Source organism: Anguilla rostrata, chromosome 8 (genome assembly GCF_018555375.3).
Source record: "Anguilla rostrata isolate EN2019 chromosome 8, ASM1855537v3, whole genome shotgun sequence".
In the NCBI taxonomy this organism is placed as follows: Eukaryota; Metazoa; Chordata; class Actinopteri; order Anguilliformes; family Anguillidae; genus Anguilla; species Anguilla rostrata.
In genome coordinates this window covers 53,893,786-53,908,664 of record NC_057940.1, presented here as the reverse complement: position 1 = coordinate 53,908,664, position 14,879 = coordinate 53,893,786, and the positions used below count along the sequence as shown (strand labels likewise).

General features: G+C 43.9%; 1 protein-coding gene across 1 annotated transcript in view; it reads right to left on the bottom strand.

Moving 5' to 3' along the window:
* Positions 1 to 11,953, bottom strand: part of col11a2 (collagen, type XI, alpha 2) — an 81,244-nt gene extending 69,291 nt beyond the window's left edge. The window contains exon 1 of the mRNA XM_064348908.1: positions 11,463 to 11,953. The gene's annotated coding sequence lies outside the window, so the exon portion shown is untranslated. The remainder of the gene's footprint in view (positions 1 to 11,462) is intronic.
* Between the last annotated feature and the right edge of the window lie 2,926 nt (positions 11,954 to 14,879).

The window sequence follows — 14,879 nt, the reverse complement described above, 5'->3', positions numbered from 1 at the left end:
CTTGCCCCTAGATCAGCTTTTCAAACACACACACATACAGCGCAAAAACCATAAAATACATACAATAAACTACTAGAGCATTATTATATACATTAAAATTGAGTAAAGACATTAAATGAAGATAATATCATGCTAAATGGTCAAATTGAAAAGCACCTTTTCATTAGAGTTTTAAACTCTTTTGAGTCAGGTTTGGTAAAATGAAAAAAAGGGAGGGCCAACTAGTATCTAACCCTGTTCCTGGAGATCTGCCATCGTGCAAGTTTTCATTTCAACCCTGATTTGGCGCACCTGATTCTACTAATTAGCAGCTCAAAGAGATCTCTAGCTGTTGAACGAAGTGTGCTTTCTTAGGGGTTGGAGTGAACTCCTAGAGGACGATAGATTTCCAGGAAGAGGGCTGGGAACCACTGTTCCATTAGATGCTTAGGTCAGTCAGAATTCAGTTGAAGGCCTGGTTGTGCACATTAATGAAAAAATAAATTAAAAAAACCCCTACTAATTAATCCACAGTAATTAGAGATTGGGATTCTCTTGGCTCCTCATTGGTCAGAACAGAACCAGCCAGCCCACCCATGCAAGGCCAAATGAGTGCACTTGTTCCTGGAGCATGTAAACATGTGGATTAGGAGCCGGTGTTGTCACAGATAGTGAGATATCTACTGATCGAGTTTCACTTACCCTGCCAGTCTTAAGGACATCCAGGAGGGCGGGAGGGAAGGGGGAGGGGGGGCAGGGGTGCGAAAGAAGGAGAGAGGAGCGCAGGAAAGAGTCGGCCACTGCAAGTGCTTGTGGGTAGCCCCGGCTGTTTCCAAAACGGGGGACCTTGTAATTACAGCGGAGCGAGCAGATTATACCGCTGACTTCCTCGAAACGTCTGTATTTTACTGGGCAGGGCCGAAAACCCCATGGGCACACACCCTGACTACCACAACATACTGAAATACACACACACACACACCCTGACTACCACAACATACTGAAATACACACACACACTCACACACACACACCATACACACACACACACACACACACCATACACACACACACACCCTGACTACCACAACATACTGAAATACACACACACACACACACACACACACACTGACTACCACAACATACTGAAATACACACACACACACACACCCTGACTACCACAACATACTGAAATACACACACACACTCACACACACACACACACACACACCATACACACACAACCCTGACTACCAACATACTGAGCCAAACCACACACACACACCCTGACTACCACAACATACTGAAATACACACACACACACACACACACACACACACACCCTGACTACCACAACATACTGAAATACACACACACCCTGACTACCACAAAATACTGAAATACACACACACACCCTGACTACCACAACATACTGAAATACACACACACACACACACACACACACACACACCCTGACTACCACAACATACTGAAATACACACACACACACACCCTACTACCACAACATACTGAATAACACACACACTACACACACACACACACCACACACACACACACACCCTGACTACCACAACATACTGAAATACACCACACACACACACACTGACTACACACACACATCACAACACACCTGACTACCACAACATACAACACACACACACACACACACACAAATACTGAAATACACACACACACACACACACACCCACACCTGACTACCACAACATACTGAAATACACACACACACACCCTGACTACCACAACATACTGAAATACACACACACACACACACACACACACACCCTGACTACCACAACATACTGAAATACACACACACACACACACACACACACCCTGACTACCACAACATACTGAAATACACACACACACACACACACACACACACACACACACCCTACTAATCAACACTACAAATACTGAAATACACCCACAACCACTACGAAACACACACACACACACACACACACCCTGACTACCACAACATACTGAAATACACACACACACCACACACACACACACCCTGACTGACTACCACAACATACTGAAGGGGGTGGGGAGCGGGGGGGTGGGGGAGCTGGGGGGGGGCTTGATAAAACCCATTAACACGGAAGGAAATAGTGCAAATGGCTAACCCCCCCCCCCCCACACACACACACACACACCCATGCACATACACACATGCACACACATACACACACATGCACACACACATGCATACACAAGCACACACACAGTGCTTAGGAAGAATAGAGGGCAACAGAGAACAGGGGTATTCAGAAGGGTAATCTGACCGTGATTTTGGAACTGGACTGTGCACACACCCTGCTAACCATATGCCTCGAAAATAGATTTAGAGAGAGAGAGAGAGAGAGAGAGAGAGAGATACACTATATACAGTAATGGCTCCTGTGGTACAAGGTGCGTGGGCGTGTGTTTGCCACTTATGGAGCAAGACTGCTGTGTGTGTGCATGTGTTTCTGCATGTGAGGGGGATGATTGTGTAGACATCTGTGCTTTTATACAAACACAAACATATATATTTAGAGAACACGAGGGAGAGAGATAAAGATATATGTGTTCAAATGTCAACATACATGTTTTTGTCATTCATGTATGTTTGTGAATGTATGTGTGTGTGTGCGTGTATGTGTGTGAGTATGCATGTGCCTGTCTGTCTACATTTTGTGGGTGAGAATTTTTCCCCCCTTTCTCTGTTAAATTTAGTTTAGTAAGCTTCGGTTTCAGGCCATTAAGGACAATCGCTCACAATTACAGACAATCTCAACTTTAATCTCCGCACATCTGGGTCACTATTATTCCTATTAATAGTGTTTTCACTTCTGTGTAATAGAGGCATGATGCAAATTCCAGATAAATCTCAAACGGTGAATATACCCGCCCCATTTGCTGGTCTGCCAACAAGCCTTTCTTAAACAAGCCAGTGTTGTGCATATCTAGCACTGTGCAACACTTCCTCAAAGGCAAACTGTCTACACGACATCAAATATCAGAGAGCGTTCATCTGAATGGAAGATAAATGTACCCTGTGGGTATTATCCTCCTGGTGTTAGTGGAGCAATCACAGATGCACAGTAAATGCAGGTGTGTATGAAGTCCAAAAAAAATAATGGAAGCAAATTTAAATAACTGGAACAACTTTATCAATCCACTATGTTACTGTACATGTGCTGTCAACCAATTCAATTTAAAAAATCGAACAAAAAGAGAATAGGGACAGAGGGGTTGGGATGGGGGGGTGGGGGGGGGGGGGGGGGGGTTGGTGAGAGAGAGCGAGAGATGGAGAGGAAAAGCCATGGAAAGGTAGGAAGGGAGGGAGAGAGGGAGAGGGAAATCACAGGAATGAATAGAGAGAAGCAGGGAGAGGGGCAAAGAGGCATGTAGAGAGAGAGAGAGAGAGAGAGAGAGAGAGGGAGAGAATGAATGAGGGCCATTGATGGAGTAAGAGAGGGAGAGGGGGATCAAACGGTATTTACACAGGGAGATTCCAGAAAAAAAGAGGGAGGTAGGGGGGAGGACTGGATGGGGAGAGCGGGGGGATACTTTTCTGACCCACTGACTAAGGTGCTGTGTAACTTTGGGGACGTTGACACCGGTGGAAAAGAAAAAACTGACAGAGTGTGTGTGAGAGAGAGAGAGAGTGGAAGAGGGAGAGCAGTATAATGGTTAAGGAACTTAAAAAATCCCAGTTCAACTCCCAGGTAGGACACTGCCACTGTGCCCTTGAGCAATGTGCTTAACCTGAATTGCTTCAGTGTATGTCCAGCTGTATAAATGGATACTGTGTAAATAAAATGAAACATCTGTACGTCACTCTGGATAAGAGGAACAGCTAAATACCTGTAATGTAATATAATGGGGGGGGGGGGGGGCGGCTTTTTTACCCCTGTAAGGTGCAACACACAAAAATGTGATTGGAATGTTCTTAACTGAACATTCTAATGCTGATGTAACAATCACTACTGGTAACTGAAAGCAATGGAGTACAAGAACACTTACTTCGAAAACATTCCAACAAAAAAGAAAACCTACTCTTCAAAGAGTTAATACAGACCCTGACCTGTTCCTTTACATAGCAGCGATTCCCTTGGGTCCAAAGAGAGATGGCAAGTGATAGAAGCACAGACTTGTCAAGCACTTTTCAAAACACAGTTACAAAGTGCAACACGATACACCGAAAGAGAACAAATTAAAAATGAATTAAAAAAAATATATTTTAAAAAGCAGATTAGGAAGGATAATAAGATGAAATGATAAAAAAAAGACCACACAGTTACAGGAAGGCTTGCACAAACAAATGTGTTTTTGAAGATGTAATTTTGAAAAAGACGCGAGAGACAGCTCTTCTGTCAGGAAGCTGCGGAGTCTCGGAGCTAAACAAAGCTTTTACAAACAAGAGCAGAACTACCTCTGTGAACGTGACGCTACATCACACAAACAAGAGCAAAGAACAGCTGGCTCAGAAACACAGGAAGACCTCACACCTAATCCGCCATCAGAGCTGGGTAAAACAAAAGGGTCTTGTGCCTTATCACACCGATGGAAACACTGACCTACCGCACACGCACACACACACAAACACACACACACACACACACACACTATTCCTGGTCAGGGTCCCAGGGGGTGCTGGAGCCTATCCCAGCATGCATTGGGGGAGAGGCAGAAATACACACTGGACAGGTCAGCAGTCCATTGCAGGGCACACACACCGTTCACGCATACACTCATACCCACGGGTGATTTCGAATACAGTTTGGATATCATAACTACATTTGTAAAAATAATTTAGATTGTGCTGAGACATAGCCTATATTGAGCTCTCCAGGTCATGTAGGAGAGACTAAGATCCTTGGAGTGTTGAAGACCAGGTTTGATGCAGTGCTGGGTACTCTCTTGTCTGCTGGTGAATGAAACCCTGGATGGGCCAAATGACATGTTCCGGTCATTCATGAATTTTAAAGTCTCTTATGTTCTAGAAAGAAACCCCTACCCCCAAAACTAAATTGCATAAACCTATGCTGCCTCTGTAGCATATTAGTGGTTAAGGGCACCACTGCACAAATAGGTTCTTCTGTACCACTACCCACAATGCACCACTGTGATCGGTGGTTGCACTCAGGTGAGCAGGGCTGCTACAATGGATTGGCCAACATGGACTGCACAGGAGGGGGGGGGGGGTTCAGGGGGGCAGGAATGTACCACTGAGGTGTTGAGGAAGAGGGTAGGCTGGGGTTGGGGTAAGGGGTTTTCGGGGGGGTGGAGGCTGCAGAGAAGTTCAGGGAGAACAGAGAGGTCTTTTGTGAGGGGAATAGAGAGGGGGCCCAAATAGACAGGAGAGTACAGTACAGCACTCACACACACACACACACACACTCACAAACACACACACACACACACACACACACACACACACACACACACACACTCACACAGACATAAACACACACACACACAAATGCATGCAAACACACACACACACATATACATTGGGATGGCAGGTATGCCATCCCGCCAAGTTATGACTTGTAAACCTCCCAAATAAATGCAGCTTATCAATGTGGTGGAGGTGTAAGTTGCTTTCCCATTGGTACAACCCACAGAATAAAGAAGAGAGCAGGCCACACTGCATATGATAAAATGTATTAACTGACATTAGTTGTCATTAGTAAATATAATTGCTCTCTCCTCTGTTCAGTGGCACTGATATTTACCCTTTTTGTCTTGTATTCGACAGTCATATCTGCACTGTAAACATTCCAGATGCAATGCAGTTAATCAAGACAGCCAAAAGGATCAAAACAGAACAAAACAAAAAATAAAATAAAATCAAGAGAAGAGTTTCACAGGAAGTTAAATCTCATCTCAATCTCATTTCTTCGCTTTGGGAGTTGCTTCAAAGTTTTTTCTTTTTTTCTTTTAATGATTAAAAAAAAGTTTTTGGTTACATCCGACTTGCATTTCGTGCATACAGCCAGGAGATGGTCAAGACAAGCAAAGATGTTAAGTAACCCCTCCCACTTCCAGGGCTTCCTTCCTGTTCGCGCCACGTTCATCTGAAACCCCCCTTTCCCCTCTCCCCCCCTTCACATTAGTTCCTGTCAGAAATGCTTCCTACTGTTTCCTCCTTGTGTAGCCCTGGCCTGTTCGCTGTGTAGGCCAGGGGTCTTCAAACCCTCCCCCACCTCAATGGAAAATGGCAGGATCTGCTGGTTTTTGGTTGTTACTCAGCAGTTAATCGATCATGATGACCACACAGTTAACTGCAGGTTCATTTCCCAGATAGGACACTGCCGTGAGCAAGGTGCTTAGGTTGCTTCAGTATACACCCAGCTGTATAAATGGATGCAATGTAAATGCTGCGTAAAAAGTTGCGTAGGTCACTATGAATAAGAGCGTCTGCTAAACTTACCTCACCTAGTTCCTTGGGTCTAGGCTGGTTGCCAATTTTAGGGTCAAAACAAAAGCCTTCTGAGCTTTGGCTCCCTAATTAAATGTGCTTTAGTAGAAATGCCATGTTAAAATTTCCACTGGAGCACATGCAAGTGTGTGTCTGTGTGTGCGCGAAAGAAATCAATATACATGGTAGTTCACTTCATGTTTAACAATACTCCATGTCTGAATTCTTAAAAAATGTTTTTACATTTCACTGGGCCTCTAAAAATATGTTTTCTGGGATTTCATTCGGGCAGAACTGTTCATTTGTCCCAGTCCAGGATTATACCCTTCACTCGGTCCTCTTACGCGGTTGATTTTCTTTCTATTTTCTTTCTTTCCTTCGGCTATATACTTTGAGGCCCAAAACGACGCCGCAAATGTTACCTTTTCCAAAACCTGTCATCAGCAATTATGCCACATGGTGTGGGCCAAAGGAACACAAGGGCGGGGGGGGAAGGGGGGGGGGCAGAAGGGAGAAACCAGATTGTCTTTCCCACTGTAAACCAGTTCCTTGCTGTGATATGCTTGCATTTATGGTGCCGTTTCTCTCTAGGCAAATGCTAATATTTCATGTCCGGGACAATGTGTGTTTTTAACATAACGTATTTTAAAAAAATGAAATATGTATTCCATGCATGGCACCGCGTTTAGCCATAGCTAATTTTCATCTAAACTCCTTGGGTAGGTTTCATGAAATGGCATAGGTTATATGTCACATAGAGCATTTATTAATGGTAATACTCACAATGGTCAAGGAGGAGCTAGCTGCACATTGGTCCTCATTCACAAAACTTTAAATTGTTCTTACTTTTGTTCTTAAAAATGTTCCTACAAAAAAAACTTTATTACCTTCATGACACGTGCAGACCTTTGTTTTTGGGCGTATCACAGGTATATGAGACGATAAATGCCGACAGTTTCAAAATTTCATCCGCAATCCTGTTCATGTGATTACCAGAAAGAAACAGTCATGAACAGATGCTTGTTTAAAAGTAATGCCAAAATGCTTGTGGAAACATTCTTATACACAGTTTACGTATCAAATATGATTTTACGCGTGTTTGGTGAAGAGGACCCATTAACTTCATGTGTAGTTATCTATGCAGAGGGCTGTTTATTGGCTGGGTGGTTTTTGTTTTTTGTTGTGTGTGTGTGTGTGTGTGTGTTGTGTGGGGGGGGGTCATGAAAACAGGAAATGACAGGAAAAACAGCTACACCGGTATAATTCTGGTGTTCTGGTAAATGCTGCCTTGCAATCACTCACGAAATGAAATCAGCCACAAATAAGGGCCTTCGATGGGTCAATGGCAAACCTCACCACCTTTCTCTCGCACCCTTATAAACTGCCACGGTTTTTCTCCCAGATTGGAGTTTTTGAGGCCGTATCGCTGCAGTTTGAAACTTTAATTGCGGGTTTTCAAACAGCTGCCTGGTATTTATAGATCAGCTGTTCCTTGACTTCTCCGCACAGTTCAGCCTGTACTTTTCCCTCAGTCTCTCCTCAGAGAACACTGTATAGGCCAAGCAGAGAGAGAGAGGGACAGACAGTGTGAGCAGAACTGTGACTCTGATTGGACAGAGGAAGTGATGTAATCGGGAAGAAGGAAGTGATGTAATCAGGTGGAAAAGCACACAGAAGTGAGACATACGGAATGTCCTGTTCCACCATGTCATCTTTGGTTACATCTACAACCTGTCTTTATGAATTTTCAGAGGTGGATCAAGTCTAAGTCTTTCAGCTGGATCAGCAGGGAGACAGGACTTAAGACAACGTTAAGCAAGACAGTGTTAATTAAGACAGTGTTAAGTAAGACCATATTATGTAAGACAGCGTTGAGCAAGACAGTGTTAAGTAAGACAGGGTTATGCAAGAAAATGTTAAGTAAGACAGTATTGAACAAGATAGCGTTAAGTAAGACAGCATTAAGTAAGACAGTATTATGTAACACAGTATTAAGTAAGACAGTATGAAGTAAGACAGGGTTAAGTAAGACAGGGTTAAGTAAGACAGGGTTAAACAAAATAGCGTTATGTAAGACAGGGTTAAGTAAGACAGTATTAAATGAGACAGGGTTAAGTAAGACAGTATTAAGTGAGACAGGGTTATGACGGTTAAGTAAAACAGTGTTGAGCTGAGAATGTTAGGAGGGCAAAGAATGTGAGGCTCTTCACTCAGGTTCAGCCGCAACAGAGCAGAGGTTCTCTGGCTTGTTTGAATGTTTGAATTCCTGAAGACAAAGGGGGCCTGGATATTTCCCAGAGTTCCTTGAGGAGTTCTCTCCCTTTTTAAAAACGAAACAAAGAGGCCTGCTCTGCCTTTTCAGGAGCCGAGGCAGGAGGGCCCTCGCCGTGACCCCGCTCTCTCTGATAAAGGTCATTTCGCACGGACACGCTCCTGGCCCCTGACACAGGAACCTGGGCTCGGCACCTGAGTGAGATCAACCCCCCCCCCCGCCTCCACCCCCCAAAAAGAAAACTCATTCAGGTCCCAGAGCTGGTCACCAGAGGGCAACTGAAAGAGCTAGGGCTGCAGGATGCCCACTTTTCAACCAGAAAGTTTTTCAATAATTTTGTACATGTCCGGCTTGTGGACCCAATATAAATGTCTGAGTAATCGATTGAAAAAATTGACCATTAGTTTGCAATACATTGGTGCTGGTGGTGGGGAGCTGCCAGTGCTGATGGTGGACCAGGTGGGTGTACTTTGGTTGCTAGGAGTGCTGAACACAGAACCTTCCCACGCTGTGCATGTCGTCCGGTTTTCACAAAGTCTGGCAACCCTACCCCAAACCTAGTTGTGGGCGGAGCTAACACGTGCTGTCACATCTCATGGAAAGCAGTTAGATAAACTAGCCCTCGATTAAATTAAATGTCAAAATTGGAATGGTGCAGAAAGTGGTTGGGGGCCAAAATGCAGCTGAAAGTAACCCCCCCCCCCCCGCCCCCCCCATTTCTGGTGGCATTCACAGCTCACTGGAAGAACGTGGTCGGCCATTTTGAAAGCCGGGGAAACAACTAACCGTAAGCACTGAGCCAAAATGCCCCCCCCCAGCTGCCTGCAAGTAGAGGAAGTACAGAGGACAATGTCTCTATTTTTTGATGCATCTGAATATAACTTTTTTCTTCTCTGGGACTGAAGAGTACATCCACGGCAGGACCACTGATCTTCTCTCCAAGGCTGGGCTGTTAAACTCATTTCTAGCATGCATTCAAGAAACTGAGCAGACAGGGCACCACACATTTTTTTCAAACTTCATATTTATGTAACAACACCCTCATAACAAGCTTGCATATGAATAGCTACGGCACATTCTAAACCCTTTAAGGTGTGAGACCACAAATATGCGATTAGAATGCTCTCAACCGAACATTCTGATGGTGATGTCACAATCACTACTGGTAACTGAAAGCAACGAAGTTCTAGAACACTGACTTAAAATGTAGAAAATCATTCCAGAAAACCTGTTCTTCAAAAGGGTTAAAACATGCCAAGCTAGTGTTTAACATGGTTAAGAGCCATTCCAACTTGGACATAGAGTAGTTTTTAGAAATGAAAAAAATGTATATGAAAAATGTTTTTCTTTCGTAGTTTCTAAATGTGTCAAAGGACCAACAGTTAGGCAACGGCAGGCTGGCTTTGGCTCTGAGGTCACAAGTTGAATAGCCTTGGAACTGACTCTTTGAACGGTGCATATAACCAACACGCAGGATTCAATAACGCCTTTCAGCCACCACATTGCATTTTACACCACATCAGCACCACCACATACCAGCTGGTGACTTAAAAGGCTTTTTATAAATTATTTGGATTATTCAGCAATAATATTAATCTAGAGAAATCAAACATTTTTTGAGAGGGAGTAAAGAAAAAAAAAAAAAAAGGACGAAGAAACCGCTGGAATCTCGGACCCTGAATAAAGACACCATTTATGCTTCTGTTCACATGTTGGGAAAGGTGGAGAGAGAGAGAGCTGAGATGGGGGGAGCAGAAAATTAAGAGTGATGTTAAAAAGACCCCGTCGCGAGCGAAGACACAGTCAGGAAGAGAGAAAGCAAGGCAAGAGTCGGGCAGGTTTAGGCTGTAGAAGGTCAGCAGTACAAGGCTAACAAAGAGCGCTTTATTTAGCATCGCTACTATTCAAATCCCGCTGGAATGCACGGGGTATTTTTTCATACAGCACTTAGCACGTTAAAGTGAATGCAAGTGAAATGTTTAAGCACTAAAAAAGGTTGTTTTAGAGTACAGAAGAAAATAAGTGTTTTTTGCATCTTGAGTGGAAGGGAAAAGGCACGCGGAGTCGAACGGCTGCGCGCTCGCTAAATTCACACGCGCAACTCAACCAGCCCTCACACTCAGCTGAAAAGCCGCGAGCTCGGCCCAGCCATGCGGGACAGTCACGCGTTAAACAGAGAAGTTATTGTGCGCGCTCCCCCCGATGGCCACGGGTTGAATAACAGACGCACCTTTCACAATAAGTCTATGTTCAAACTGCACTCCAAAATAGGACGGGGGCCTCACGTTTTCCTTCCGACTCGAATCTCGGTCAGTCTCAAATAATTATCTGAACAAATCTCACCTCTAGAGTGTCTTTCGTTGCTCAAATGTTCACGTGAACACACACTGACAGCCATTCCGTACGGCTTCTTTAAAAACGAAATATTTCGTGACAGCACCCGTATTATGAGGCAAATTATTAGTTGAATAAGATGACTTGAATTCATAACGCTAACGTCATTAGGATACCGAGTAAATGTGAAAAAGGCACGTGGGTTCGCAAAGAAAAACCGGAGCTTAACATGTCTTTTGGATATTTTTTTCTTATGGGGGAAATGGGACCGAATTTAAGTGGCCCCGTTGCTGCCACGCTGCGGCTTGGTCGTGTTTATCGGAATGTTTGCGTAGTAACAGGGAGACAGACCTTGAAGAGTTTCGCACAAAAATGGACTCACTACAATGATGTGCGGGATATTTTAAATCATGCTCACCTGGCAACAGCAGATTGTAATTCGTGTTCTCAAATGATTTTAAATACGTACACCCTGGGGCGTTTTTTCCTCTGAAAGATGTCGGTGGGGTCTTAACGGCTCCTCGTGCGTTGAGCCTAAACTTTAAAAAGGAATGAACACTTGTGGCGTTTGATTTACCATGTGAAATGCACTTTCTTAAATCGCGTTGACTGAAAGCACCTATAGGCTATATATATGGCCAAACTGAAATTGCGAATAACCGAGAGCACGTGCAGCATTTTCGCTGTTCGTCGGGTAAAATTGGACACAAATTCACGTGATTATTTAAAGGGGGCGGTTGATTGATAAATAATTGGGACCACTTCAATGCGGCTACAAGATATAATTTTGTTAAAAGCTCTTGCTTTTCGTTCATAATTTCAGGATATTCAGAATAACAATTCGAATTTTCAGTATTATTTCAGTGTTATTCTCCTCCTATGTCAAAATACGCCCAGATAACTGGGCAGTCGTTTAAAACATCTTGTGCTACAAAACTTACATTATACTTAAATATAATTACGGATTCTAAATGAGTCAGACAAAATGATTCAGGCAAGTTATCCATATGCCTGTCAAACTTTTTTAAAAATTTTAAATAATTTGGGCAAAGTATTGCTTTTGTGGAAAGCCATTTAACCCCCCCAGACCGCTGGGGGGGGGGTTCACAGTCAGAGAAGAGGAGGAGAAAGAGGTGGAGTGTCGTGAAAGAAAATAACACATTAATACAGTCCCATCGCCATACTTTTACACAGAACGCGCAGAGCTAAGGAGGGGACATCTTGCCATTTACAGTAGGACTTCGAACGCAGCGAGTTCTAGGCACGACAGCAGTTCAGCGCGACCGTCATGTGTCAACGCTCCCTCTGGTGGTTGCTTGGCGTACTACAGCGCCACTGGTCACTCGGGGCCCGGGGGTCCTGCTGGACTGAGGATCATACCATCCGAACACCTGGCACGGGGGACCAGGAAGGTCAGTTCGGCCGGGATATACCATTTACCTAAGGAGATGCCTCTCACTACTCCCTTGATCGGAAGCAAGTTTATCCGCCCGAAAAAAAAAAAAAAAATTATTTGTTTTCAGAAACATGTTTTGTGGTGTTTGGTGTACTTGTAAAATACTTTACATAGAAACGCCATGAGTTAGGGCGAACTTGTTGAAAAAATGTTTTCATCAAATATTTAGCATATTTATACTCAGGTACGTGAGCACACTAACACCTGTTTCAACCCAAACTCGATTCTATGTTCCCGTAACGAATACGTGGTATTTACAACTCCTCGTGAGTCTTCAGTCGGCTTCGAGGACTTCACAAGTTGCCGGCTTATAGTTTTAAATAAGTCAATGAAATTTTTAAAGTGGATTTTTACCCGTATTATTAACCCCGTGCCAACCCACAGAAATTTCAACCACAGAAAGGACTGTACTGTATTAAAACTTTTATTTTGACATGAAACATCAAACAGAAACAGGTTCAGATTTAATGACCAAAAGCCATAATAAAGATCGTATGTATATATATTTGCTTGCAATATCCCAAAACACAAAAAAGGTCAATTTTCAACAGTTAAGTCGGGTGACAGAACTAAAGAGGGGGAAAAAGTGAAAATTACAAAGGAAGCGGCCACTTGATGGAAACTGGTTCGCCTTGCCGCCTTTATTTAAAACTACCGACAACTGACGGTAGTTTCAAAGGTGCAAAAACACCCCTGTAAAATATCCCCCCCCCCCCATTGTTTACCCCTATACAATAAGCGGACATTTTACTACGTTACATCGTTACCATCGCACTTAAATTTTTCACTTCACCTTTACCTGGAAGCCCGAAAGCCCTTTTCAAAGGGCCCCGCCCACTATTCATAATCCTAATAACGGTAATAACGGCAATGTATTCCAACATACGTCACATCCACATTCTGGCCAAAACAGGCACCAATATGGACAGTGGACACTTTGGAGGTCTTGATTTAAAAGGAAGTCAATGATTTTTTAAAAAATGATTTCAATATTAAAACGGCCAATGACGGGACACGTCAGGTACCCGCCACCGACGGATGCGTTAAACTGACTGGAGAGTCAGACGGAGAGCACAGAGTAGCACCAGCTAGCACGAACACAGGAGGCGAACTGGATCAAAAAAAAAAAAAAAAAACCACACTGAGCGCTGGTGGGAGGGGTATGGGTTCTAGATAGGCGACTGCACCTGCCCAATCACAGGACAGTCCGCCTCTGTGCATATTTTTCCTTGCTTCTCTACCTACTTACAGGTATTGGCAAGGTCGGGCCTAGCTCAATCTATATATACATACACACATATTTTACAGTGCTGCGAGCGTGCGCGCGCACACACACACGACCTGGATTTGAATTCGTTCATCGGTCTGCCAAACCACAACGAGCCTACAGAACCCACCAGTGGAGATTTGTTACATTTGCTTACAACAGTTTCATAGGTGAATTTGAAACCTACACAAACCGTATGGGAAGGGGGTGGAGTTACCTAGCTTAAACTAAGGGAAAGGACAACACTATCTTGCCTTAGATCCACGTACATACACTTTTTTTGTATTCAAAAAAAAAAAAAAAAAAAAAGGTTGCTGACGACACAAAGCCTACCAAAGGATGCCAAAACTGAAAAAATAAGACAACACAAAACGTATAATTCACCCCCAACCCACAAACCTCTCAAAAATAATTTTTTAAAGAAAAAAATAAAAAGGCAGATGGAACGCTAGTAATCCATGGAAGAATGGCAGCTCTGTACCATCCACATTCTATTCCGGAATCTTCTTAAGCTCGCAACAACCGACGCCACCAACGCCTCACCTCACCTCACCCCTTCCTCCTCCTCCCTGCACCTACTGACCTGAACCCCAAAAACCCCAAACAGGAGCCGTGCACAAACAGGCAGCAGCTCTCTCTCACACACACATATTTCTACATACTCTACATAAACACATGTACGTACAGTACTTTTTTTTTTTTTTTGTCTGGTTTTTTTTTCTTTCTTCTTTTAATATGTACCCAACAACACACCGCACGTGCAGTTCTCCAGCACAGCGACCAGCATTTTCTATGTACATCTTACGTACGGGAGTGTTTGCTTCCCCGTGGCCAATGCGTGCGGGCAGAACGCTTCAATGAAAGGTTCTTCGGTGGGAAAGGAAGAGAACGGGAAAAGCTAAAGCTAGACTAGGATTACACACCTACCAAACGACACCTCCTCTTCGGTCTCACACGTGTGTGTGTGTGGTTGCATAATCATCACAGCAAACTGTGTTTGTGTGTGTGTCTGTGTGCACGTGCGTGTCGGGTGTGCGTCTGTGTGCACGTGCGTGTCGGGTGTGCGTCTGTGTGTGCGTCTGTGTGCACGTGCGTGTCGGGTGTGCGTCTGT